The following is a 25,779-nucleotide window of genomic DNA, read 5'->3' as shown; positions in this document are numbered from 1 at the left end:
ACAACGTTGGAGCTAGGTCAGGCCAAAGCCAGGAGCCAAGAGCTCAGTCCAGGTCTCCCACGTGGGTGACAGGAACTTAATCACTGAGCCGTCACCACTGCCTCCCAGGGCCTGCACCAGCAGGAAACTGCAGTCAGGAGCCCAGGTACTGTGATACTGCATGTGGGTGTTTAACCACTACGCAAACGCCTGCCCTGTGGTCGTTTTTGTGTCTTTTGTGAAGTCAATGTTTAGGTCTACTGCCTATTTTTTTTATCTATTTTTTAAATTTTTTTAAAATTTACTTGACAGGTAGAGTTATAGACAGCGAGAGAGAAAGAGACAGAGAGAAAGGTCTTCCTTCTGTTGGTTCACTCCCCAAATAGCCACTACAGCTGGAACTGCACTGATCCGAAGCCAGGAGCCAGGTACTTATCCTGGTCTCCCAAGAGGGTGCAGGGCCCAAGCACTTGGGCCATCCTCCACTGCCCTCCCGGGTCACAGCAGAGAGCTGGACTGGAAGAGGAGCAGCCGGGACTAGAACCGGCACCCAAATGGGATGCCGGCACCGCAGGCGGAGGATTAACCAAGTGAGCCACGGCACTGGCCCCTGCCTATTTTTTTTTTTTTTTTTAAGATTTCTTTATTTTCCTTGAAAGTTGGAGTTACACAGAGAGAGAAGAGGCAGAGAGAGTGAGAGGTCTTCCATCTGATGGCTCACTCCCCAAATGGCCGCCACAGCCGGAACTGTGCCAATCCGAAGCCAGGAGCCAGGACTTCTTCCGGGTCTCCTATGTGGGTGCAGGGGCCCAAGGACTTGAGCCATCTTCTACTGCTTTCCCAGGCCACAGCAGAGAGCTGGATTGGAAGAGGAGCAGCCAGGACTAGAACCGGCACCCATGTGGGATGCTGACGCTTCAGGCCAGGGCATTAACCCACTGCACCACAGCGCCAGCCCCGCCTATTTTTTTTTAACTTTTATTATTTGTTTGTTATTGATTAGCATGAGCTCTTCATGTGTTGTAGATAATTTTGTTTTGAATTATGATAAAGTCCAGTTCAATTTTTATGCAAGTACTCTTTATGATTTCTACATTTCAAGTTTATTTATTTTCATTTCTTTGAAGGCAGAGAGAGAGAGATTCTCCATCCCCCATCCACTCCCCAGATGCGATTTTCCTAGCCCAGGTGATCTAATCTCTGTTTTTCTAGAAGCTTCATAGTCACAGCGGTTCTGTTCAGGGTGCACTCCTTCTTGAACGGATGTTTGCAGATGATGTGAGGTGGATGTCAAACTTCCTTTTGTTTTCCCTATAAAAACCCAGTTGTTCCAGCAAAATTTTGTGCAAAGGTTTTTTTTCTACCATTGAATTGCCTTGCAATTTTTTTGGAAAATCAATTGACCCATACAAGGATACTTCAAAAGGTGCAAAAAACTTTGAAATCCATTCATAGTTTTTTCATAATACACATTCCCCGTGACCTTTATTTTTTTTAAAAGATTTTATTTATTTACTTGAGAAGTACAGTTGCAGATAGAGGGAGAGACAGAGCAAAAGGTCTTCCATCTTCTGGTTCACTCTCCAAAATCCAGATGGCCACAGCAGCCAGAGCAGGTTCCAAATCCGGCAGCCAGGAGCGTCCTCTGTCTCCCACGCGGGTGCAGGGGCCCAAGCACTTGGCCATCTTCTACTGCTTTCCTAGGCTGTCAGCTGAGAGCTGGATTGGAAGAGGAGCAGCCAGGACTCGAACTGGCGCCCATATGGGATGCTGCCACCACATCCTACTACGTCACAGTGCTGGCCCCTCCCCATGACCTTGTTGAAGTACCCTCCTAGGTGTGTGGTTCTCTTTCAAGGCTTATGATTCCATTATATTATTTATTTTTTTTGTTTTGTTTTTACAGCAACACCACATTATCTTGGATTTTTTAAAAATTTATTTGAAAGAGTTACAGAGCCAGAGGGAGAGACTGAGAGGGAGAGATCTTCCATCCGCTGGTTCACTCCCCAGATGGCTGCAACAGCCAGGGCTGGGTCATACCAAAGCCAGGAGCCAGGAGCTTCCTCTGTGTCTCCTACGTGGGTGCAGGGGCCCAGGTACTTGGGCCATCCTCCACTGCTTTCCCAGATGCATTAACAGGGAGCTGGATTGGAAGTGGAGCAGCTGGGACATACCAGTGCCCTTATGGGATGCCGGCACTGCAAGCAAGCAGTGGCTTAGCCCGCTACACCACAGCGCCAGTCCCATAAACATCATGCTGTCTTGACTACTCTCCTGTAGTTCTGCGTAGGTCTTGAAATCAGGCCACTCCTGAGATTTTGTTGTTCTTGCACAAAATTATTTCAGCCAGTCTAGGTCCGTGCATTTCCTTGTGATCGGCCCTCCACCCTGTAAGGTGATCTAGCTGATTCTTACACGTGGCTGACCTCGTATTTCACAGATGATACATTGTCTGCTTCCCTGCTGGCTAAAGTGTGCTTGCGACCCCGGCGTCGGGACCCACGCGCGTCTGTGCCTTCTGCGTCTGTTCTCCTAACCCAGTCGGGCGTGTTTCATGCCGCACTCGGGGCTGTGTCTCTGTGTTTCCATGTTGTGTTGTCGGGGGCTTGGCTGGGAGAAGCGTCCCTGGCGGTGGCGCTGAGGGCCCCTGCGTGCCCCCCGGTGCAGGGAGGCCGCGCTGCGCCTGGGTGAGCACAGGCCACGAGCAGTAGGCTCCGTTTAGCCGGGCATCGCAGCGCTGCCGGCCGTGAGCTCAGCCTTGGTGCATCAACGTGCGTTTTAGAGAAACGTGCATAAGACAAGGTGATTGACTGATTGATGGGTCCCCGCGGATCACGGGAACCTGACTCGTGTTTCTCACAGCAGCGGACACGTGGTTCTCACTAATTCAGTTTGAACAGCGACTTTATAAAATGTGCCTTTCATAAATCATGAGAATTTACTTCAAGGGGTGTTCAGAAAGTACTTGGAAATGTGCATTATGAAAAAAATATGCACAGATTTCAAATCCCCCCCACCCCCACCCAGGATAAACTTGCAGTAACTTGCGATAAGAGGTCTCCGAGTGAGGCGCTCATCAGGCGCACACGTGACCCAGCAGAGCCACAGGAAACTGCCGAAGCTGAAGCCAGAGCAGCCGCGGGCCCTGCGGAGGCCTGGTGCCCACGGAGCGCTGTGGACAGCTTCCCTGCAGGAATCAGCTGCTCACTTTGCGACAAGACAGGACCGTGCGGATGCCGACACCCGTGGCGGCTGAGCATCCACGTGGATCTGACGAGCCAGCTCCTGGCCGGGGAGGCAGCAGCAGCAGCCAGCACGTAGACTTGCTGCTCGATGGTGCACACACCGTCTCACCCAGGTCAGCGGCAGACGAGAGCAGAGCTTTCCCTGGAAATTTCGAGCATGTGGGATAGGGACCTGCGCTGTGGCAGAGTGGGTTAAGCCTGGTGTCCCATATCAGGGCGCTGGTTCAAGTCCCAGCTGCTCTGTCTCTGTCATTCTGCCTTCCAAATAAATCTTTTTTATTTTTTTTTTCAAAATGAAAATTAAAAAAAGGCGGCGCCGCGGCTCACTGAGCTAATCCTCCACCTGCGGCGCCAGCACCCGGGGTTCTAGTCCCGGTCGGGGCACCAAATTCTGTCCCGGTTGCTCCTCTTCCAGTCCAGCTCTCTGCTGTGGCCCGGGAAGGCAGTGGAGGATGGCCCAAGTGCTTGGGCCCTGCACCTGCATGGGAGACCAAAGGGAAGGACCTGGCTCTTGGCTTTGGATTGGTGCAGCACACTGGCCATGGCAGCCATTTAGGGGGTGAACCAACAGAAGGAAGACCTTTCTCTCTGTCTCTCTCTCTCACTGTCTAACTCTGCCTGTCAAAAAAATTTTTTTTCAAAAAAACCTAAACATGTGGGATCAAGACCCTGAAGCAGTGCTTTGGACAAGAGATGAAACCTGACTTGACCAGGATGAGTTTGGAGACAAAACACAGTCAAAGCAATGGCTCCCAAGAGGTGGAGTGGCCAAAGGGCAGAGGGCATGGCACAGTTTTCTGGGCTGAGCACGCTGCCTGTTGCTTCTCTGGAGGGCCAGAGAACACAGCTTCCACCTGTGTCAGGAGTGGGGCACGTCAACCCGAGCTCTGGCAGACAACATGCCGGAAAGATTGCGGAAGGAGTCGTCCACAGCGGCGCACCTGCTCATCCCTCTCGCCAGACAAGGGCGGCTCAGGGCTCCTAAGGGCTGGGCGGGCTAACCGGCTGTGCCATCGCTCACAAAGGCGTCTTCCACGTGCTGGAGTTTATGTTGAAAATGAACTTGGTATTTTTTTCTTGTTTAATGGCATGTTCGCTTTTTGACTTTGTAGGCTATAACCATGCTGTTCTGGGAAAACTCTGTTTGGCAACTGTGTGACAGCAGCAGCTGCATGGGGCCTCTGTTTTGTAATCGTGTAACAGACAGTGAGCTGAGAGCAGAGGTGAGACCCCCAGTTCAGTAACATTCAGAGTATGTGTGGGTCCCTAGGGCACACTGGCGCCCCCAGGCACGCCTGTCTCACATGTGCCAAGGCCACGTTCTCATCCTGGGGCTGCACCTACTTACCTTTATGCTATCTGCATGTCCAGCAGTAATTGAATGTGCTCGTCACAGCTCTTGGCCCGCTACAGACCCCTTGTATCATAACAGAAGCGACAACCATGCAAGCCGAGGACACTCGTGCCGGGCGTGTGAAAGTGACCAGTCACTGTGATAATCAGGTGGCCAACAGAACACGGTGGTGAGACGCTGTCTTCTCCCAGAGGGGCTCTGCCACCTGACTCCCCGCAGAAAACAGATGGGAGGATGCACAGGCTTTAGGAATGCAAAAATTGTCATTTATTTTGTATTTGACATCGATGGTGCAAATGTGAAACGTGATGTAAGAAGTGATCTTCGTAGCATTCCTTCCTGCACTGTCGCGGGGCTGAGCCACCCGAGCCCTGCAGGCGGTGTGCACTCAGGGTGCTGAGCCTCTTTCCGGCCCACATCTGCCTCCCGACTCCAGTTCCCCAGCCCCGTCCGCTGCATCTGCTGTGCTGACAGACCATCTGGGTGGGGGGTTTGTGGACGAGCCAGTCTCATTTAAACCGGATTCCAATTGCAGAGACAGTTCTGACTTGTGACTCCCACATCCTCACGGCCTGCTGTCCAGAGCCCTGAGCGCCTTCCAGATGCGAGGCCCCGACTTTGATAAGCCGTCCAAGAACATTCTGGGCTGCCCTCCCCGGCGGCCCTGCCTGGCCACCAGCCTTTTCCACTTGGAAGCATCCCCATGTGTGTACCGCAGATCAAACGGAAAAGGGGGGAAAACGTAACCCTGATCCAAGAGATAAATCGTGAAACCATGCAGGTACCACCACGTAGCCAGAGCTGGAAACATAAAACCTGAGCCAGCACCAGGGAGAACGAGGGAAGCACAGGACACAGGCGCGCACGCACGCACGCACGCACGGTGGAAAGGCAGCACCAGAGCTGATGGGCGGGGCCGCCGTGGGTGTCCCACGTGAACGCGTTTTCCTGTCGCCCTTCTGATTTCCCAGCAGCTCCTCAGGACCCACGGCGCCCTGCAGGAGAAGCCACTGTGGACCCAGGCCACCCACGAGGTGTGGGACACTGAGACCCCAGCCTTCCCCGACCCCCAGCTCTGCCCAGGTATTCCGAGCGCTGGGAGGTGAGACAGTCGCTGACCCCCCTGGTGGCTGAGCAGGTGCTGGGAGACAGGAGGCGCTCAGAGGCCCAGACCCAACAGAGATCTGGCAGCCCAGTGCTTCTGAGAGGTCGTGGGGAGCCAAGTTAAGGGATCCCTTTGTGGGGGTGCTAAACACACAAACAAACAAACCTCACATCTGGAATGCACGATGCCATTCATGCCCTTGGAAATTTGTGGAAAGTTTATACTATTCATGGATCTCAAAAGAAAATGTCCGCCCAAATGGACTGCTCTTTGAATTCTATTTTCTCATGAACTTTTCGGAGGACCCTCCGGTGTCCCGAATCCCCTGAGTCAGCCCTAAACCAGCCACATCCAACGCCGTGGATCTGAGCGCAGGTAAAGCAGCCGAGACTTGCTGCGTGTTTCAGGCGGCGAAGCTGACCTTGTGGTCTTTGGTCTGAGAACGAAACTGACTTCATGTCTGTGCTTCCTCCCTCTCTCCCTCTCCCCCTCCCTCTCTCCCTCTCTCCCTCTCTCCCTCTCCCCCTCCCTCTCCCCCTCTTCCCCTCCCTCTCTCCCTCTCCCCCTCTCCCCCTCCCTCTCTCCCTCTCTCCCTCTCCCCCTCCCTCTCCCCTTCTCCCCCTCCCTCTCTCCCTCTCCCCCTCTCCCCCTCCCTCTCTCCCTCTCCCCCTCCCTCTCTCCCTCTCCCCCTCCCCCTCTCTCCCTCTTCCCCTCCCTCTCTCCCTCCCCCTCTCTCCCTCTCCCTCCCTCTCCCTCTGCATCCCTCTCCCCCTCCCCCTCTCTCCCTCTCCCTCTCTCCCCCTCTCTCTCTCCATCCCCCTCCCTCTCTCCCCCTCTCTCTCTATCCCCTCCCTCTCTCCCTCTCCCCTCCCCCTCCCTCTCTCCCCCTCTCTCCCCTCCCCCTCCCTCTCTCCCCCTCTCTCTCCATCCCCCTCACTCTCTCCCTCTCCCCTCCCTCTCCATCCCTCTCCCCCTCTCCCTCTCTCCCTCTCCCCCCTCCCTCTCCATCCCTCTCCCCCCTCCCTCTCCATCCCTCTCCCCCTCTCCCCCTCTCCCTCTCCCCCTCTCCCTCTCCATCCCTCTCCCCCTCTCCCTCTCCCTCCCTCTTCCTCTCTCCCCCTCTCCCTCTCCATCCCTCTCCCCCTCTCCCTCTCCCTCCCTCTTCCTCTCTCCCCCTCTCCCTCTCCATTCCTCTGCCCCTCTCCCTCTCCCTCTCTCCCTGTTCCTCTGTTCCTCTGTCTCTTCCTCCTTCTCCCTCCCTCTCCCTCTTTCTCTCCCTCTCTCCCTCCCTCTCTCCCTCTCCTCCTCTCCCTCCCTCTCTCTGTTTCTCTCTTCCTCTCTCCCTCTCTCCCACTTTCCCCCTCTTCCTCTCTCCCTGTATCTCCACTGTCCTACCTCTTAAGTTCCCAACAACATTGCTCCCCACTTCTTGCATCTGGCTTCAAACCTTTGCCGTACACTGATTCTTTTCCCCACGTCTGTCCCCGATAGATAGATAGATAGATAGATAGGCAGTTATAGAGAGGCAGAGGCGAGGGGAGGGGTCTTCAATCCACTAGTTCACTCCCTAAATGGCCGCAATGGGCAGAGCTACACCAATCTGTAACCAGAATCCAGGAGCTTCTTCCAAGTCTCCCACATGGGTGCAGGGGCCCAAGGACTTGGGCTATTTTCTACTGCTATCCCAGGCCATAGCAGAGAGCTGGATTGGAAGTGGAGCAGCCAGGACTTGAACTGACACCCATATGGGATTCTAACACTGCAGGCGGTGGCTTTACCCACTATACCACAGTGCCGGCCCCTCTCTTTGTTTTTGGTCCCAAGTCTGTGCCCCCAGAGCTCTTTCTCCCTCATACTTGTCATCACAGAAAGCTCACCTCTTGCCCCTCATCCCACTGTTGTCTCAGTGCCTTTGTGTCTGAGACCGGGCTTTGCACCTGAGCATCTCCTGTCTTCAGTCTCCCCGTCATCCTGTCTCGATCTTCCGTCACCTCCACGAGTGTTCTCAGAATCTCTGTGCTGGCCTCCGTCTCTGCAAGCCGTTCCCAGTGGTTTCACAGCTGCAGGAAGGGGCAACCTCACACAGGTAGCAGCAGAGATCCCATACCAAGGAACACGTGGCATGAGCTCTGTCCGTCTGTCCAGCCCCCTTCCTCCCTGCCAATGGCCTCGGGCAGGACAGGGCTCGATCTGTTGGCAGCACGGGGGTTTACTGAACGGGCTGTTGTCACGGGGATGTTTGCAGATACCACTTACTCTGAGGACAGAGGGGACAACGATAGAAGCTCAACAGAGCTGGGAGGTCCCTGGGAACCATGATTTATTTATCTTCGAAAGTCACAATTTCCAACCCCAACCCACATGACCCAGGAGCACTACAGAACTTGGTCCACCCCATGCATCCTCCCAAGCCGAACCCCCTACTCAGTGCTGCTACTCAGTAAATGAAACCTGGGATTCTCGGAGCAAAGAGGGCTCTGGGGCTGGGGAGGGAAGAAATACATCTTACCAGGGGCCAGCATCGTAGCACAGTGTGTAAAGCCACCACCGGCAGAACTGGCATCCCATTTGGGTGCCAGTTCAAACCCGGCTGCTCCACTTCCCAGCCAGCTCTCTACTATGGGCTAGGAAAGCAGTGGAGGATGGCCCAAGTCCTTGGGCCCCTGCACCCGTGTGGGAGGCCTGGAAGATGTTCCTAGCTCATAACTTGGGGTCAGCACAGTTCGAGCAATTGCAGTCATTTTTGGGATGGAACCAGTTCAGAGTCTTCCTCACACTCTAGCCAGGGCAGTAAACCAAATGGCCAGACTATGCAATGCAAGGATTTCCCTTGACCAAGCCACGGCAACCTGAGCACAGAATGGTGTTTGTCATCATGTCTCCTTGGAGCAAGTGAGTCTGTGAAGGCCCTGGGTTCATAATTGTACTCAAAAGAGAAAAACTAGGGGCCTGGTGTCCTCGTGTAGTGGGTTAGGCTGCCACCTATTACACCGGCACCCCATACAGGCACCGGTTCAAGTCCCGGCTGCTCCACTTTCGATCCAGCTCCCTGCTAATGGCCTGGGAAAGCAGTGGAAGATGGCCCAAGTGAGTGGGCCCCTGCGCCCACATGGGAGACCTGAAAGAAGCTCCTGGCACAGGCCTGGCACAGGCCTGGCAGGTCCAGTCATTTGGGGAGTGAACCAGAGGATGAAAGACCTCTCTCTCTCTCTCTCTCTTTATCTCTCTGTAACTCTGCCTTTCAATAAATAAATCTTTGAAAAAGATAAAGAAAAATCAATCAGTACAAAAATGTGCAGTAATGGAAAATGAATAAGCAATGATGTGGATTCTAACAGGCGGGTGTTGTTGGTTGCTTTGCTTCTCCGGCTGTTAAAGTAGGTTCTTACGAAATGGAGATGCAAACGTACATGCAAGTTTAGATACATATCTGCACATATTCACGTCTACGGCACAAATAAAAGCATGGCACTGAGCGAGCCAGATCAGGCAGGGTAACGAGAGCTCCATCAGCAGGAGGGCGGGGGCAGGTTTGATTGGCGCTGGGATGGCTGAGGGATAACCAAGGGGGTACACAGTCCCACCGTCAGGCTCGGTGACCGCACACAGCAGCCGGGAGAAGGAGGGTCGCAGTGGCTTACAGACTGCAAGCGCTGATTGAGCCAGCAGATGTGGGTCTTGGTGAGCGCCCTCACAGGTGGCCGACTTCTTGCTGGGTCCTCCCGTGGTAGAAGGGACAGGTGAGCTCTCTGAGAGCCTGCACGCGCGTAGGTAGGTCCGTCCCCTGCACGCCCCAGGCCCCGCCCCAGTCTCCTGGCAGGGCTTGGGGGTGGGGCTTTCAGACAGGAACATCCGGGCCCTCACCAGGTCCTGTCCCTGAGAGGAGCAGGTGCACCAGCCCCTCAGACCAGCACACAACGAGTCGCCAGCCCACACGGCAGGACGTGGGCTTCTAACCATGCCACGGGAGCCTCCGAAAGTGGGTCACTTCCTGAAAGACCCCAGGTTGTAAAAAGCAGGACGTAAGGGAAAAACTGCACTGGGCACGTGGGGAGCTCACCCGGCCTCACGACGGGCTCCGTGTCCACGCGAGCCAGGTCACACCCGTCCTCCAGCCCCCGCAGCCTCTGGGGTCTGGTAACATTACCCCACCCCTGGGAAGAAATACAAACACATCACTGAAACCCGAGGAAGATATTAAAATAAGTCCACTAATATCCCCTAGGAAGGTAGTGCACAGCACATAAATTATCAAAGAAATGAATACAGCCGTTGTTCTGAGGTTTGGTGCAGGTTCAAGTGCGAGGAGAATAATAAGCTTCCCAGGCCTTGCGTTTGTGGAAGTCTTACGACATCCAAAGCGTTCAAAGAATCCGCCAGCGTTCATTTGAGAGAATTTAGGAGAATTTAATCAAATGACGGTCACTTTAAATCCTCAAGAGAACTTGTTTCTAAAATACATATTTATGAGTTTAGTAATTTGAACATTAAACAAAATACAGGTTTGTGGTTCCTGGTAAGAAAATCAAGAAACACAGCTACGAGGCCCCTTCCCCAAATCAACTCAGAAGAAGTTCGAGGCAGTGACGGAAGACCTGTGCTGCACACTGGGAGCACGGGGAGTTTTTGAACTCCTCAGAGGGGCAGGCTCTGGGGCAGGGGTTAAGGCACCTGCTTCTCACACTGGAGGACCTGTTGGGTACTCGGCTCCGGCTCCAGAGTCCAGCTTCCCGCTAAGGCAGCAGGTGGTGGGTCAAGTGCTGGGCTTCCTGCTCCCACGTCAGATACACAGCTTGAGTTCCAGGTTCCCGGCTTTGGCTTGGCCCAGTCTCGGCCACTGTGGGTATTTAATGGACCAGTGGATAGGAGCTCTCTCTGGGTCCCTCTCTCTCTGGGTCTCTCTATTTCTCTCTCTCTGCCTCCCAAATAAACAATTCTTAAACATCACTACTGATGATCAGGGGCCCTTCTTGGGCAATTGTGTCTGCGTTTCCAGAAGTCAGATCTGGGCACTGCTGCCTATGAAATCCCCCTCCAGTCCTTCAGCCACGTAGCAGGTTTGAGGACCCAAAAGTGGGAGGGAAGCCCCTGTCAGGACAGAGGAGACCAGGGACCGTTTTAGCTGGGGGAAGCCCGCAGCTGCCTGGGGGTGGGACATCGGGTGGGCACTGGCTACAGCCAGAGGGTGAATTTTTGATCTTTGCTGCGATACGATGCTTCCTGGAGCCATCACTTTTGTAGAGCAGAAATTAGCAAGCAGAGCCCAGATGCCAGGTGTGTGTATGTGTGCCTGCACGTGTGTGCATATGTGTTATGTGTTTCCATACATGTGAACATGCATGTGTCTCTGCATCCGTGTGCATGCGTGTGTGTTTACATGTGGGCATGCGTGTGTGTGTGCACACGCGTGTGTGTGCATGCATGTATATGTGTATGTGCGCCTGCTGAGGTGGAGGAAGGGAGGCCTGGGGATGTGGGACATAGACGAGGACGAGCATCAAGACCCCCCCGAGGCTGAGACCAGTGACACAAGCGGGGGTAAAGCCGCCCCTGCCAATCCTGAGACTCGCATGTGCGCCCCTGCCCTGTTCTCTCACACCCTCAGGGAGGGGCCCTGCAGCCTTGGAAGGTTCTTGTTGGAATTGGGGGTGCCCCCCTCTGGGTGGAATCCGGGCGACCCCTGAGCAGAGGGGCACCTGGTGAAGGTCTGGGACCTGACCTGGGTGTGGCGCTGTCGCTCGTCGAGAACTTAGCACTGCTCAGTGCTGAGCCCAGTGTCCCCCAGCCTGTGGGCGCCGCATCACGCGGGACAGTGGGCGGGAGCTGAGCTGCATGCGTCTCCAGCCCTCCCCCGTCTTCTGGGCAGAGGCACCTGCGGCTTTGTTCTGGACAATCTCTCCAGGGAGCCTGGGCAGAAATGAACACAGCCTCCCTGAGGGCTAAGAGGGAAGGGGAGAGGTGGAGATCCAGGTCCCTCGGCTGGGACTCAGCCCCCTGCGGGAGCCATGACAGTACCATCCAGACCTCAGTGATTGCCTGGAACCCACGGGCGGGACGCAGCACCGTGTCTGCAGCCGCGTGCTTACCCATGGATGTGTGGGACTGTGTGTGCCTGACTGCAGCCGCGTGCTGCTGGTCCGTGTTGTCATCCATGACCAACATGGTGGTCTCCTAAGATTACAATGGAACCAAAAACCGCCTCTCGCCAGGCGGCGCGGGAACCGCTGTCACATGGCTGTGGTCCCCCTGACTCTGAGCCTGCGGTGACACGCGTGTGAGCAGCCCAACAGCACTGCCATCTGGGACAGGGCAGCCAGATGACCAGGTCCTGCCCGCCGTGCTCGGTGTGACCCCGCGTGTGTCTCCCACGGTCTTCATCGTGGCTGGCACCGCACGCCTCCTCTTTTGAGAAGCAGCAGCTGACCACAGAGCCGGGTCGGCGGCCGCCCGCGTCTCCCGGGGCTGCCTTCCTCTTGGGCGGGATGGAGCCTCGGTCGTTTCGGGCACGATGGCCCCTGCACGTGCGCATCCACGGCTGACACTGCCCGGAGGCGGCCCCGGCGCCGCAGCCGACCCGGGAAGGGAGCTGACGGTGATCAGGCGCTGGAGGCCGCGAGGCCGGGGCCCTGCCGCCTCACAGGCGCCCACGCCACTGCGGCTTCCGTCTGGGAGAACAGAGGAGGGCACTGAGCTGCGCTCTCACAGCCTCTCACCAGGATCTGGGACTGGCAAAGACCGCCTGGAGCGCGGGGAGACCTCACCGAGTGCCTCGCAGGCCAGACTCCGAAGTGGGTGAGGCTCAGCTCGGGACTGTCACAGCAAGGTTTGCGACGCTGAAGCCACTGCCAGCTCCGGGCAGAGGAATGGGCTCCAGAGCTCGTGACCCCACGGAAGCTGGGCTGGGGGTCAGCCCAGCGAGGTTGGAAACCCCAGCCAGGCTGGCTGCAGGGGGAGCAAACCTTCACACTGTGCCAAGGGCAGGTTCCAGGGCTTGGAGGACAAGAAGCCGTCTGGCTTGGGGACTGCGAAGCAGTTACAAGTTGAAGTCCTTTCTGAGATAAGGCTCGGGGAGGGCCCCAGGCCCCCCAGGCACGTGGGTGCCGCGCAGAAGCACGAAGGCAGGCGGGGCAGGTGGCGCAGCTCCTCCCACGGCGCCCGCCTGAGCTGCCGGGTGCAGAAGCCCTGCCTCTGCCGCGCTCCGAGCCACGCCTTGGATGCAATCCTTGGCCCCATGTCGAAGTGCTGTTTCTCCCTCCAGCCAACGGTCACGGAGCCAGAGCAGCTCCTGGGGCCCGGACCTGCGGGACCCCTACCTGGGGTACTGCTGCGCCCGAGGAAAACTCTGAGACGACACAGGTGCAGTCCGGATGGACAGCATGTGTGGCAGCGGCAGGAGCCCGGGTAGGGCTTGACGAGGTCCCCGAGGGGGGTGCAAATGGCACCTGGGGAAGGCCACCCACGCGCTCAGGCATGGGAGGCAGCATCGTCAAGGGGAGGCGGAAGTGGCAGCAGCTCTCCTGGTGGGGCAGGGCTGCAGTGAGGCTGGGGAGCCCCAGAGGGGCCCCACGGAGCTGGCTAATGATGGGGGGGGGGACAAGCTTGCGTTTTGTTTTCCACAGGCTCTTCGTCTTGCCCTGGATCCTGCCTGCTGCCAGCACCCGTGGTTTCCGGGACTGTTGCGTGCGTGCGTGCGTGCGTTGGTGTCAGACCAGCACCCTCTGAGCTTGGGGACGTGGGCCTTGGGAGCACTGTGTGGGGTCTTACCTGTGTGAGGCTTGGGTGAAACAAAGTTAAGTGGAAGAGAAATAGAGGAAACCCCTGTGCTCAGGCGTCCTGTGTGGTGCCACTTCACCGAGGCGGGCCAGCCCTGTTCCAGGCCGGCACTGCCAGCCACGGAGGAAGCCGGCTTCCCACTCCTGCACTTGCCGCTGGCTCCGCTGGCTCATACTGACCTCATGTCTGGTTCTGTTCTCTCTTTCTCCTCTCCTTCCTCTTTCCCTCCCTTCCTCAGTACTCCTCCTTGCCTTTTCTTTTAAAAGATGTATTTATTTTGAAAGGCAGAGTTAGAGTCAGAGAGAGAGAGCGCTTCCATCTGCCGGTTCACTCCCCAAATGGCCACAACAGCTGGGGCTGAAGCCGGGAGCCTGGAACTTCAGCCAGGTCTCCCGTGTGGGTGCAGGGGCCCAAGCACTTGGACCATCTTCTGCTGCCTTCCCAGGAGCATTAGCAGGGAGCTGGATTGGAAGTGGAGCAGCTGGCCGACACTTATTTGGGATGCCAGCATCGCAGGCAGTGGCCCAACCAGCTTTGCCACAACACTGTCCCCCTTTGTTTGTTTTAATTTCTTAATCAGAAGGTAAGAAGTCAGGCAGAGGTCCTCTGTCTGCCGGTTCACTCCCTAATTCCTGCAACAGCCAGGTCTGGGCCAGGCCAAAGCCAGGAGCCTAGACTCCACCTGGGTCTCCCACATGGATGAAAAGGACCCAACTACTCGAGGCTCACCTACTGCCCCCCGCCCCGCCCCGGGCGTGAATTAACAGAAAGCCGGACTCAGGAGAGAGCTGGGACTTGAACGGAGGCATTTCGACACCAGACGCAGTTTCCCAAGCAACCTCAACCCGTGCCACACGCCCGCCTCGTGATTCTCTTCTCTCTCTGACCTCGGTGCCTTTTCCAGAGTGGTGCGCACCTTGTCCTGGCAAGCCCAGCCGTGCCTCTCTGCCTGGGAACCCGCCTTGGCTGCGTCCAGGCCCTCAGTGCAGAAGGGAGGTGGAGCAGCTGTGGTGCACACCCTGGTCCATTTGGGACATCAGCGGGCAGGAGGCCCTGGGGGAAGCTGTGGGGACAGCAGGTGCTCCCGACTGCCCGGATGTCTGTGGCTGCAGCGTCTCTAGCCCCCTGCCTGGGTCTGAATCACCTGGGGAGGGCACCTTCCAGAGGGTCCGTGGCCACCCTGGCAGCAGCCTGCTTGAGCCAGGGAGAGAGATCTGCCTGTGTCTGACCCAGGGAGAGTCCCAGCAGCCAGGGCCGTGGCCCTGCCTCCCCCCACGCCTGCCCCTCAGGAAGAACATCCCTGTTTGTTGATTTCCCCTTGCAAATCCTCATCTGGGAAAGCAGAGCAATCAATCATGGTGTGGGCTCAAAGAGCGCTCGTAAAACTGAGAGTTAGCGTCCCTCCTGTCACCCCCTCCCCGGAGCGCAAGGGTCAGCCCAGATCTGCTCCATGGTCTCTCTCTCAGGCGTGTGGTGCGACACAAGAGCGGGAAGCAAAATTCTCCCCGAGGGCTAAGCTTAGCGCAGCCTCCGGAGGCGGCGGCTCTGCACGGAGAGCTGACTGGGAGGCGAGCAGGAGGGGGCGAGGGGTCTGGGACGTGCGGTGCTGCCTGGCCTGGGCCTGGCTGCTGAGTGCCTTCCGTCCTGTGATAACCACGGCTGGGGGAGGGAAACGGGGCCACCACGCGCGTCCTCGCTCCGGTGCTTCGAGTCGGGCTCACTTTGCTTCTCTGTCTCCCGCCGTGGTGAGGAGACCCCGACGCAGCAGCCGGAGCAGCCTGCACCCCTCTGGCCATGGAGAGCTTTGTTCCCTGGAAACGAGCAGCCGTGGGGGCCGAGGTCTCCGTGCAGCGGGCGCAGCTGCTGCGGAGAGGCAGCCCGCAGGCGCCATGCGTGGACTTTGCTCTCCTGGAGCTGGTGCAGCCCCGCGAGGAGCCTGGAGAGTTCAGGCCGCAGTGGGTGAGATGGGTTACCTGGCCAGGGGGCAGGATGGGGGAGCCTCGGGGAGCAGGAGTGACGTCAACACGCGGGCAGGGGCACGGTGATCAGGGAGCCAGAGACAGACACCCTCGCTGGCCAGGCCAGAAATCAGAGGCGTGTGCAGGGTCTGTCATGGGGCTCCACAGTCAGAGGTGGGCCTGGGCAGGCCGAGCGCCTGGGTAGACCCCAGCCTGGAAGAGCTAAGAGCTGGGGCTCCCGGGGCCGGGAGACGGAGCAGGCAGTGGTGGCCACAGGCAGAGCAGAGCAGAGCAGGGAGCGGGAGTGGCAGTGAGATTTTGCGGGTTTTCGCGTCACCCTTGCGTGCATCTGTGCATTCCTTCAGTAGATATCCTGCTAGAAGCACAAGAGAACAGCCAACGGGGACACTTGGGGACAAGTCTTTCCTGCAGAGGGAATGGCTCCGGCGGCCAGGCCAGGAGGGCCCTCTGAGGGGACCAGGCCTTGAGGAGGCTCCGGGTGGCCCCCGTCAGGTCAGTGCCAGTCCGGTTACTGCATTTAGAATCCGGGGAGGCAAGGCAGAGGTGGCCGGGGGTGGCTTGTGTCCCAGTGTCTTGGGCACAGGGCACAGGACGCGCTGAAGCAGGGCCGAGCCCTGGGCAGGAGAGAGAGGAGGCGAGGAGGGTTGGGAAGAAACCGCACACTCCAGTTTAGTTCTGGAGGCAGGGCAGAGGTGTTGCAGACGGCAGACGGAATGCGTCAGGTGCCACAGCAGGGCTCTGGATTTGCTGATAAAGTGGCTCAAGGTCACAGAGGAGGCACACGGCCTGCTTTGCCTACCTGGTCCCTCACTGCACCTCCAGGACTCCTCCCAGCCCCTTCCAGCCCTTCCCAGAGCCTGCGTAGAGGTCACTCCAGGGGCCTCTGGGAGCCGGTGGGAGGATGCCTGTCCCAGGGTGGGATTTTTATGTTCATTTTTATAGGGCATTTCGTTTTCTGCTAAAAATATCCCATGCCTTTCCAGACACAGGGGCGGGCAAGCGGAGTGGAAAAACCACATCAGCTGCTCTCTGACAGCCCCGCCTACTGCAGTGGGTGCCCGGCCGCCCGCACCCACCCCTGGGTGCCCAGGCCCTTCCTGTTGCAGTGAACAGAGGCAGTGTGCTCCCCACCCCCACGCTCCCCGCAGAGACCGCCCCACTCACCCAGGCGGTGGCACACACAGTCCCAGCGTCTGTTTCCAGGTCTCCATGACATCGATCTTCCTGAAACACCCAGGATGCCCCACACAGGACAGCCCAGATTCTAAATTTGGAGCAAAAAAAAAACAAAAACAGAAAACAAACCAGAGGGGGAATTCCCACGGTGTGGGGGGTGCTCTGTGGGCACAGAAATCTGGCTCCCATGAGCAAGGTAGGCCCTGCTTCCCTAAACTCTGTCCTTTGGGGAAAAAAAAGGAAAGAAATGAAAGTGGGCAAAGCCGTGACTGTATGGCACGGGGCCGAGTCAGGGCTGGCACTGCCGTGGGCACCAGACCACAGCAGAGGTTCAAGGCAGGCTTCCGTGCGGTCAGGAGAGGCACTGCCCGCCCCTCCCACACATGGGCTTGTTAGAACTGTAGGAAAGTTTCCGTCGGGTTCGGATGAGCAACCATGCAAGGCAGATGCACCTTGGCCTAGCCTGCGCGAGGGAGCAAGGCCTGAGGAAGAAGCAGGGCAGGGCTGCGCTGGGAGCTGCAGGAGAGGCCCTGGGCACCTCCGCAGGCCCGGGGGGCTGTGCCATGTTTTGTCCACTTGGAGCAGGAGAATCAATAACCCACATGGGTGCCAGGAGCAGCGAGCAGTGCCCGCACCTGTGGGGGGCGAGGGAGAGAGAGAGAGAGAGAGAGAGAGAGAGAGTGACAGAGAGAGACAGAGAGAGTGATAGAGACAGAGAATGAGTGATAGAGACAGAGAGAGACAGAGAGAGACAGACAGAGACAGAGAGAGACAGAGACAGTGACAGAGAGAGGGAGAAAGAGAGAGTGACAGAGAGAGAGAGACAGAGAGTGACAGAGAGAGAGACAGAGAGACAGAGACAGGGAGTGACAGAGAGAGACAGAGTGACAGAGAGAGACAAAGAGAGAGACTGAGAGATAGAGAGTGACAGGGAGAGAGAGAGACAGAGTGACAAAGACAGAGAGAGAGAGAGTGACAGAGAGAGAGTGACAGAGAGAGACAGAGAGAGTGATAGAGACAGAGAATGACAGCGACAGAGTGACAGACAGAGAGAGACAGAGACAGTGACAGAGAGAGGGAGAAAGAGAGAGAGTGACAGAGAGAGAGACAGAGAGTGACAGGGAGAGAGAGACAGAGTGACAAAGACAGAGAGAGAGAGAAAGTGACAGAGAGAGAGTTGCATGGCTGCGGAGGCGCCCTCCTCACAACAGCTGCAGGAAGGGCCGACACTGGGCTGACATGGGGGAATCTGACCCTGCAGTCAGCCCCCTGCATGGACCCTGAACTTCCCATCTTGGTGCTCATGGCACCTGTGCTGTTGGTGCAAGCCAGGCAGTTTGTGCTGAACACCTGCTTTCCTTCAGAGAGCGGGCAGTTCCCATCATGCCAGGCAGAGGGAGCCCCCAGTCACACCCCGGCCCGAGTCGGGTGAGCTCTCCCGGTAGACAGCACCTCGCAGGTGCACCTGCTGCCGGCGGGATTATGCTGGTCCCGTGTGACTCAGGAAGGCCCGTGGGTGCCGGGCCTGGTTTCCTTCAGCTCCGTGCCCGTTCCCTCTGCTGGTTCTGCCCTGGATTCTCTCACCGTGAGTCAGCTGAGCATGGCGAGCCCACTGAACCTGCGGTAGCCTTAGGGCCTCTGGCACCAGGACCCAGCCATGCTCGGGCAGGATGTACAACTCACACGCACGCTCCTTTCCCCCTGAAGGGAGGCCTCCATTCCAGCCCACACGGTTCTGTGGACCCCACACTCGGTGCTCCTGTCCACATCCTGCCTCACAGAGAAATCTGTCCCTTACGCCAGAATCCGCCCAGGCGCTCCCCACTCTCAGCCAGGACTCACCTCCCCTGGGAGGAGTGGCGGGCCCTAGAGTGCCTGACTGCACAGGTGTGTGCAGTTCACCTCCTGGGCCAGCAGGGGGCCTGCAGGTGCAGCTCAGGGCAGGGATGGGCTCTACCCAAGCGTGCTTCCTGCCTGAGCTCCTTCTGGATTCTAAACTTGAACTTGGCTTCACATATGATCTCTTTGGTTCTGCTGGCACAGAACCAGGTAACCAGCGCGGACTCGTGCTCTGGCCTGTGAGGCCGTGAGCAGCTGACGCAGGTGTGGCCCGCTCACTCATCGTCCACCTCCCCCCTGCCCCCAGTTGCTCTCGCCTACCCCCATGCAGGACCACCCTGGAGCTCGGCCACCTGCGGCCATCCAGAGAGAACAGTGAGTGCTCAGCCTGCACCTGCTGCCCAGAGTAGGGGGAAGCCACTTGTCACGGGCCCAGGCAGCGTGGAGATGCGGAGGTTTCTGAGCCGGATGGGCCCATTGTCCATGTCCACTCCCACAGCAGCCACAGAGGACAGCAGACAGGTGAGGAAGAGGCGCAGGAGCCACGTGTGCCAAGAGGAGGGCATTCTTGGTCGTCTGGGAGACACGGTGCGTCTGTAACCTGACACGGAGTCCCCTCTGCCTGGGGGTCTGTAGTCCTCAGAACTCCCGGGGTCTGGCGGCCCCACAGAGGCCAGAGGGGTGGATGTGGGGATCCCGAGTGTGGGTGTGGGATCCTGAGTGCAGGTGTGGGATCCCTAGTATGAGTGTGGGATCCCGAGTGCGGGTGTAGGATCCTGAGTGTGGGTGTGGGATCCTGAGTGTGGGCGTGGGCAGAATGAGGAAGGGGAGTACCCCGTGATCCTTGACCATGGGGCCATGCAGGGAGAGGCAGCTCTTGAGGTACTGGAGCGGCCCCCCAGAGCTTCTCACTTCTCATTCAATGTCTTTCATCCTCACTGAGCAGTGCGTGGGGTCAGAGAGCACTCATGACGGCTGGCCCAGTGTGGACCCCTCGTGGGTTACAGGTGAGCTGCCGGCTTCGCGTGCAAAGTGAGAAACCACCCGACATGGGCCCTGCCTCTCTCGGATTGGCAGGCCGGGGCGAGACTTTCAGGAGAGGCACTGCCCGCCCCTCCCACACATGGGCTTGTTAGAACCATAGGAAAATGTCTGTTAACACTGCAGGAAGTGCAATGACTGAGCACCAGGGGAATGTTCTAGAACTCCAGGCCTGCAAGATGGAAGCTTTTCCTCACGTGCTTTAAAAGTCTTCGTCTCAGTGAGAAGCCTCAGGGGACGCGATGTGGAACGTGCCCCTTGTCTGTCCAGGGCGTGGAGCCCTGCAGTCGGGTGAGAAAGGTCGGCAGGTGGAGCCCAGAGGTGCCGTGGCCTGAGCGGGCGCAGGTCCAGGGACCCCACTGTGCTGAGGTGGGCAGCTCTGGCCCCGCGTCCTTCCCAGCTGTCCGGATGGAGGCGGCGTCTTCTCTCCTCAGAATCGAGGTTCCCAAAGTTCCAGTCCATGCAGCGTTTATGGGAGGTCTTCAGAGACGGCATTGGCCATGAAGCCCCCACCCCTGCCTGGCAGGCAGCACAGGGCCTGGAGCCCTGGCCGAGCCGTTCAGTGGCTGGACCTTCTGGGCACGTTCCAGGGCCGTGTGGTGCGGCTGTGCCCCTGTGCTCTGCTGCAAGGACGACCCCTCAGCCTCAGCCCGGCCACTCACCTCCCTCCCGTGCAAGATGGCGCAGCTTTCCCGGGCCATCCGTTTCGCACTGGTAGTGGTCTTCCCACCAGCACAGTCCCCCTGGTCATGGCCCTTACTATTCACAAAACTGGCCAATAGACGAATCAACCGCTCCTGACCACTGATCGCCATCCCTGCCCTCTGCCGCCCAGCTCCACTCCCCTCCCCCGCAGCCAGCCACGCGCGGCTGTGTCCTCAGGGTCTGCCCGTAGCTCACCCCCATCCTCTCTCGCCATCTCCCGCCCTGCCCACTTCTCCTTCCTCTCCCGTCCTCGTCTGTCACTCCCCGGCCTTCTTATCCGGCTCTGCCCACAAGCCTTGTCCTTACTCATGGTGGCCGCCAGGCTGCTGACCCCAGGACCTTGGTGCCCTCTCCTGGCATGATTTAAATTGCTGCCCAAGCGCTTCATACTGCCTGAAATTCTAATGGTTGGTATTTTCTTCTTATTTTTATTGAGTGCCTGTCTCTCAGGAAAACAGAATCTAAATCCCGTGGCAAGAATGCCGTCTCTCTTGTTCACAGATGAATCACCGGTGCCTGAAACAGGGCCTGGCACGTGGAATAGACCCGATAAATATTTGCCGAGTGAGTGAGAACTGAGCGCAGCTAGAACGTATTGTTTCTTCTGTGCCAGATACTGTGGCAAGGGCACGCTCTCGGCAGACTCTGCCCATGACCCTGAGGGAAGTTGGCTCTTGTTTTACCCAGTTGTGTAGCATATAACATGGCAGCGTGACAGGGCGAAGCCGCTGGCCTGCAGCCAGGAGCTTAGCAAGGGGTGCATGTGGCCTGAGCCCAGTCAGCGCTCAGTCCGAAGCCCGTGCCTGCCCTGGGGGTCCCCTGGGGGTCCCCTCCCACCCCGTGCCTGCCCTGGGGGTCACCTGGGGGTCCCCTCCCACCCCGTGCCTGCCCTGGGGGTCCCCTGGGGGTCCCTGCCCCGTGCCTGCCCTGGGGGTCATCTGGGGGTCCCCGCCCCATGCCTGCCCTGGGGGTCACCTGGGGGTCCCCTCCCGCCCTGTGCCTGCCCTGGGTATCACCTGGGGGTCCCCTCCCACCCCGTGCCTGCTCTGGGGGTCACCTGGGGGTCCCCGCCCCGTGCCTGCCCTGGGGGTCACCTGCAGATGTCTGTAAGCACTCTGGGGGGGTCCTGTATCCACAGAGGCTGGTGTTGGTGGGCAGCCATGCGAAGCCTGGGGAGTGACGTGCATGGGAGCCCTCAGCTCAGGATCTGCCTAAGGGGAAACCGAGGCGGCCTCCCTCTGGGCTGCACGGCCCGATGAACTTACCGCGCCAGCTGCAGCCCTGCACATCGCCATGCTGCAATGCGGGAGGGAATGACACTGTTGAGCTGGGCTCAGGGTGGTGGAGGGCCCAGCCACAGAGACTCCAGGTGAGCTCATCTGTATCCTGCACCTGGAAGAGAGCCCGGCTCCTGGCAGGGGTTCCGCCCACTGAGGCTCTTTTTTCTCTCTTGGGTTTGATTACGCAGTAAATACTGGTCGTGAAGTCATCTCAGGTGTGGAGTCGGTATTTGCCCGTCAGTCCTGTGGACCGCTGAGCATGTCCTCCAGGGGAGCAGGTGCACGTGGGACTCGGCCTTCTCTCCTTGAGGCACAGGGCGTTGCACCTGCCATGCTGACTCCAGACAAGGGCCCGTCCCAGGCGGGGGCGACCGTGACCTCCAGCGTCTCCCTCGCAGCACGGACACTGCAGCCCCTCACTGCCAGGTAGGACCCCGGGTCTCTCGAGGATAAGACGGGAGCCACACAGCCTCCAGTGGGCGCCCTGACGTCCCAGAGAGGAGTCCACCTGCGGCTTGTGGGTCAAGGTCCTGAACGCAGGCATCCTGGTGCCCACTCTGCAAGGGTCGGCGAGAGCACTGTGTTCCGTGCACCCCTGGGACTCCTGAGCAAGGCCCAGGGCACCACCCACGCTCTTTCCCTTCTCAGCACAGTGTTTCTGTAAGGAACACACCTCCAGGGTGGAATTTTGGGAGCGATTCCTAGATGATTTCCAGAGGAGCCCTAGCAACCAGGGCAAAAACCTTCTCTTTCCCTGTGCAGGGACGTGCGCTGCCTGTCTCTGTCCCATGCAGGGGTCAGGCTCAGCAAGTACTCAGGGGTCACTTGGCTGGGCACAGGGAGGGCGGTGGGAAGGAACCAGCACAACACCTGTGCAGAGATTGCATGCTTAGGGATCAGAGACAGAGCGAGGTCTACACTGGTTTCCTGAGCAAGCAGCTTGCCCCCTCCCCCCAGCCCCCTCCTGGCAAACGTGGGGCCAGGGACATGCAGGGCCACCCACGCTCTGGGCAGAGGCACTGTGGGGAAGCTGGTAGCCATGTCTCGGGCTACAGTCAGATAATCCAGTCAGCTACAGTTCTGTGCCCGTGTTGCAGACCAGACCCAGGAGTCCTGCCCGGTGGCTCCTGGGAGCCAGGCCACAGTGCCCGTCCAGGGAACCGAGTTGTTCTCCAGGAAGCAACCAGATCCCAAGCTGGTTATGTTCAGGTCAGATCCACCCTCCCAGGTCTAGGCAGACAAAGCCGGCCCGAAGGATCAAAACCAGCTGTTCAGGGCAGACCGTGCTGGCTGGGGCCGGGGGTGGGGGCGCGGGGTCCAGCAGGGGACGCTGCTGTCCTCGGGGGAAAGCAGAGCAAAGATTCTAAGAGCAAGCCACTCTCAGGTCGCGTTTGTCAGAGCGGGCCGTTCACACAGCGTCCAATCAGTTCTAACTTCAGTGGCTTCACCTTTGATGACTAAAACCAGTTTGGGCCAGCTCAAACCAGTCAATCTGGGAACACTGCCGGACGGCTTTAAGAATATGTTATTAGCTTTTCATTCTTTGATTTTTTTTATTTTTTAAAAAGATTTATGTTGATTTATTTGAAAGGCAGAATTACAGAGAGGGAGAGAGACCTTTCATCCATGGGTTCACTCCTCAAATGATGGCAACAGCTGGGGCGGGGCCAGGCTGAAGCCAGGAGCCGGGAGCTTCATCCGGGGCCCAAGCACGTGGGCCGTGTTGCACTGCTTCCCCAAGTGCGTTAGCAGGCAGCTGGACGGATCCAGAAGCAGAACAACCGAGACACAAAGGGGACACACAGGGCACGCCAGCCTCGCAGGCCCACTGTGCCCCTGTGAGCTTACTTTTAAGGAGAAAGCATTTTTTGTTTTTAAACTATTTTTTCTTTATTCTATTTGTAGTATTCAAAGCACTTGTACTTTTCCTCCCTCCCTCCCTTCCATCCTTCCTTCTTCCCTTCCCCTCTCTGAGAGAGAGGGGTGTGGGGAGAGGAATCCTCCATCCTTCCCAGATGCTTGCACAGACAGGGCTGGGCGGGGCTGCAGCCAGGAGCTGGAGCCGGGAGCTCAGTCTTGGGCTCTCATGTGGGTGACAAGGGTCCAAATGCTTGGGCCATCCTCTGCTGCCTTCTCAGGTGCATTAGCAGGGAGCAAGACTGGAAGAGGAGCAGGCAAGACTCAGGCACTCCCATACGGGATTCAGTTCTTGCCACATACCAGCCCCTACTTGTATATTTTTATAACTCCAAGGTAAAACCTAGGCTGCTTCAGCACACAACCTGTAATGCTCATTGGCTTGGAGATTACTCTTGGCATGAAAAATAATTCTTGCACTGTTGACTGTCCTCTGAGTTTTGATCAAATTGGGGCAAGTGTCTGCCAAAAATAATTTTTCTCCTCAGGTACCTAGAGATGAACTTCCTTTGGTCCAGGTGCTGCCCTTTCTCACCACTGTGTTTGGGAACCTCTTTGTCCACAGGGAAATGCCCTGGTGTTGGTCACCTCATGGAGCAGAGCTTTGCAGTGGTCAGCACTGCTCCAGGCTACCCAAAGCAGGTGACCTACAGACACTGTTAGTGCCTTGAGTGAGTCCACATCTGGTCACTGTCACAGAACACCTGAGAAAGGCTATTACAGAGACACAGTGCACCTGTGTTGGTCTACATCTTGATACTGTCACAGAACACCCAGGCAGGCTACTACAGAGACACATTTGGTGCACCTGCAATGGGCTACATCTTGTTACTGTACCAGAATCCCCTAGGCAGGCTACTGTGAAGAACAGAGGTTTGCTTGGTTCGCAGTTCTGGCGATGGCCCCCACTGCTGCGGGCTGTGAGGTGGTGCAGGGCATCATGTGGCAGGGGAAGGCAGTGTTGTACCCCCCACCTTTCCTGTACAGCCTCGGAGAGTCGGCCATGAGGGCTCCTCTCTAATCCTAGTCACCTCCTGAGGTGCCATGTCCCCTCCAAACATCTTGGCTGGGTGCATTTCAGCACATGAACCCCTGGGGACACAAACCACACCCAGTGCAGTGCTACGAGCAGGTTGCTGCGCAGGGCCCAGGTGCACACCTGTGCAGCTACAGACCTCTCTGACCCACCCCCCATGAAGCCCCCTGCCCTACAGAAGACTCAAGACGCTGGCAAAGAAAAAGCTGGGATCCACCCCCTCACCAACCCCTAAGGAAACCTAAACCTGTGAAAATGTGTTTCCCTCCCTATCTGCAATACACTGCTGACTTTTAACAAAGGAAAGACAAGGAAAAGACAAAAGGGCCCCAGGCCTGTGTGCTGCTCTGCTCCCCACACAGGCCACGGGTCAGCGTGATCAGCGCTTTCCCCTGTGTGCTGGTGGCCGCTCCCGCTGGGTCAGGAGCAGCGTGCGCCTTTGTCTCCACGCTTGTTCTTGTTCTGTTTGTTCTCTGCCCGACCCGGTCCCCTTCATCCGTCCTCCGGAGAGCTCCTGTGACAGCAGGGCGGCCACACTGCCAGCAGGCCCAAGGGACACAGCCAGCCCAGGCACCACCGCACTCCCAGGCTGCGGGCAGGTGAAGCCGTCTGTCCAGTTCCCCACTGGCCAGGAGCGGGTGTCAGGTCAGCTCTGCAGAGGCAGACGCTGCGGGCTCAGCGGGGCTAAGACGTGGGCAGAGCCCGCGTAACCCAGCTGCCCTCCTGCTCTGAGGCATTCTGCCCCTGAAGGGTGGCACGGGGCGGGGCTCACAGAGACAGCACTGAGCCCACGTCACACCCTGCGCGTCCCGCGCGCTCACGGCTTTTCTGGACCTCCAGCTCGTCACTGAGTAAGAGGATGCTCTTGATTCTTTCACCTCCGGAACTCCGGGGTCTTACACAGAGAAGGAGGCCTTAGGCAGAAGCTGGCCGGGGACACCGGTCCTGTCGCTTCGGGGCTGACAGCAGGTTCAGGGGCAGCGAGCCTGGAGCCACGCCAGGGCCAGCCGCAGGGGCGCGCATCCTCCCGGATCAGGGAGCGCGGCTGCTCTGCCAGTGTGTCCCGGGGACCAGGGACACGGGCGGGCAGCTTTGGAGGCCGGGGTGAGGCCCGGGGTTGCACGGTGCTTCTCGGCATCACAGGAAGTGAGGGGGACGCTGTTCAAACACAGCTCGAGACCCAAAGAAGCTGCATATTTCTCCGCGCGTGTCATCCGTCCCCAGATGGGTGCCAACGGCTGCTGCTGCTCCCTGAAGCGGAGTTTCTGAGCGACTCCTAGAAGTGGGGCTGCAGGGGGCTTCAGGGAGGAGGCGACCCACCCCTGTCCCTCCAGCAGGTATGATGAC

The 25,779-nt window shown here is 58.0% G+C and overlaps 1 long non-coding RNA gene across 1 annotated transcript; it reads right to left on the bottom strand.

Annotated features, from left to right (window-relative positions):
- Window positions 1-1,463: 1,463 nt before the first annotated feature.
- On the bottom strand, window positions 1,464-16,707 carry LOC149123237 (uncharacterized). Its single transcript, XR_016218486.1, has 3 exons — window positions 16,603-16,707; window positions 9,747-9,840; window positions 1,464-1,698 (listed from the first exon to the last, which is right to left on the bottom strand). It is a non-coding gene; the product is annotated as an uncharacterized LOC149123237 (long non-coding RNA).
- Between the last annotated feature and the right edge of the window lie 9,072 nt (window positions 16,708-25,779).

The sequence above is a fragment of the Oryctolagus cuniculus genome, chromosome 12 (assembly GCF_051225735.1).
Source record: "Oryctolagus cuniculus isolate XC-2025 breed Fujian yellow rabbit chromosome 12, ASM5122573v1, whole genome shotgun sequence".
NCBI lineage: Eukaryota > Metazoa > Chordata > Mammalia > Lagomorpha > Leporidae > Oryctolagus > Oryctolagus cuniculus.
Note: the sequence above shows the minus strand (reverse complement) of the source record. Positions and strands in the feature narration are given on the sequence as shown.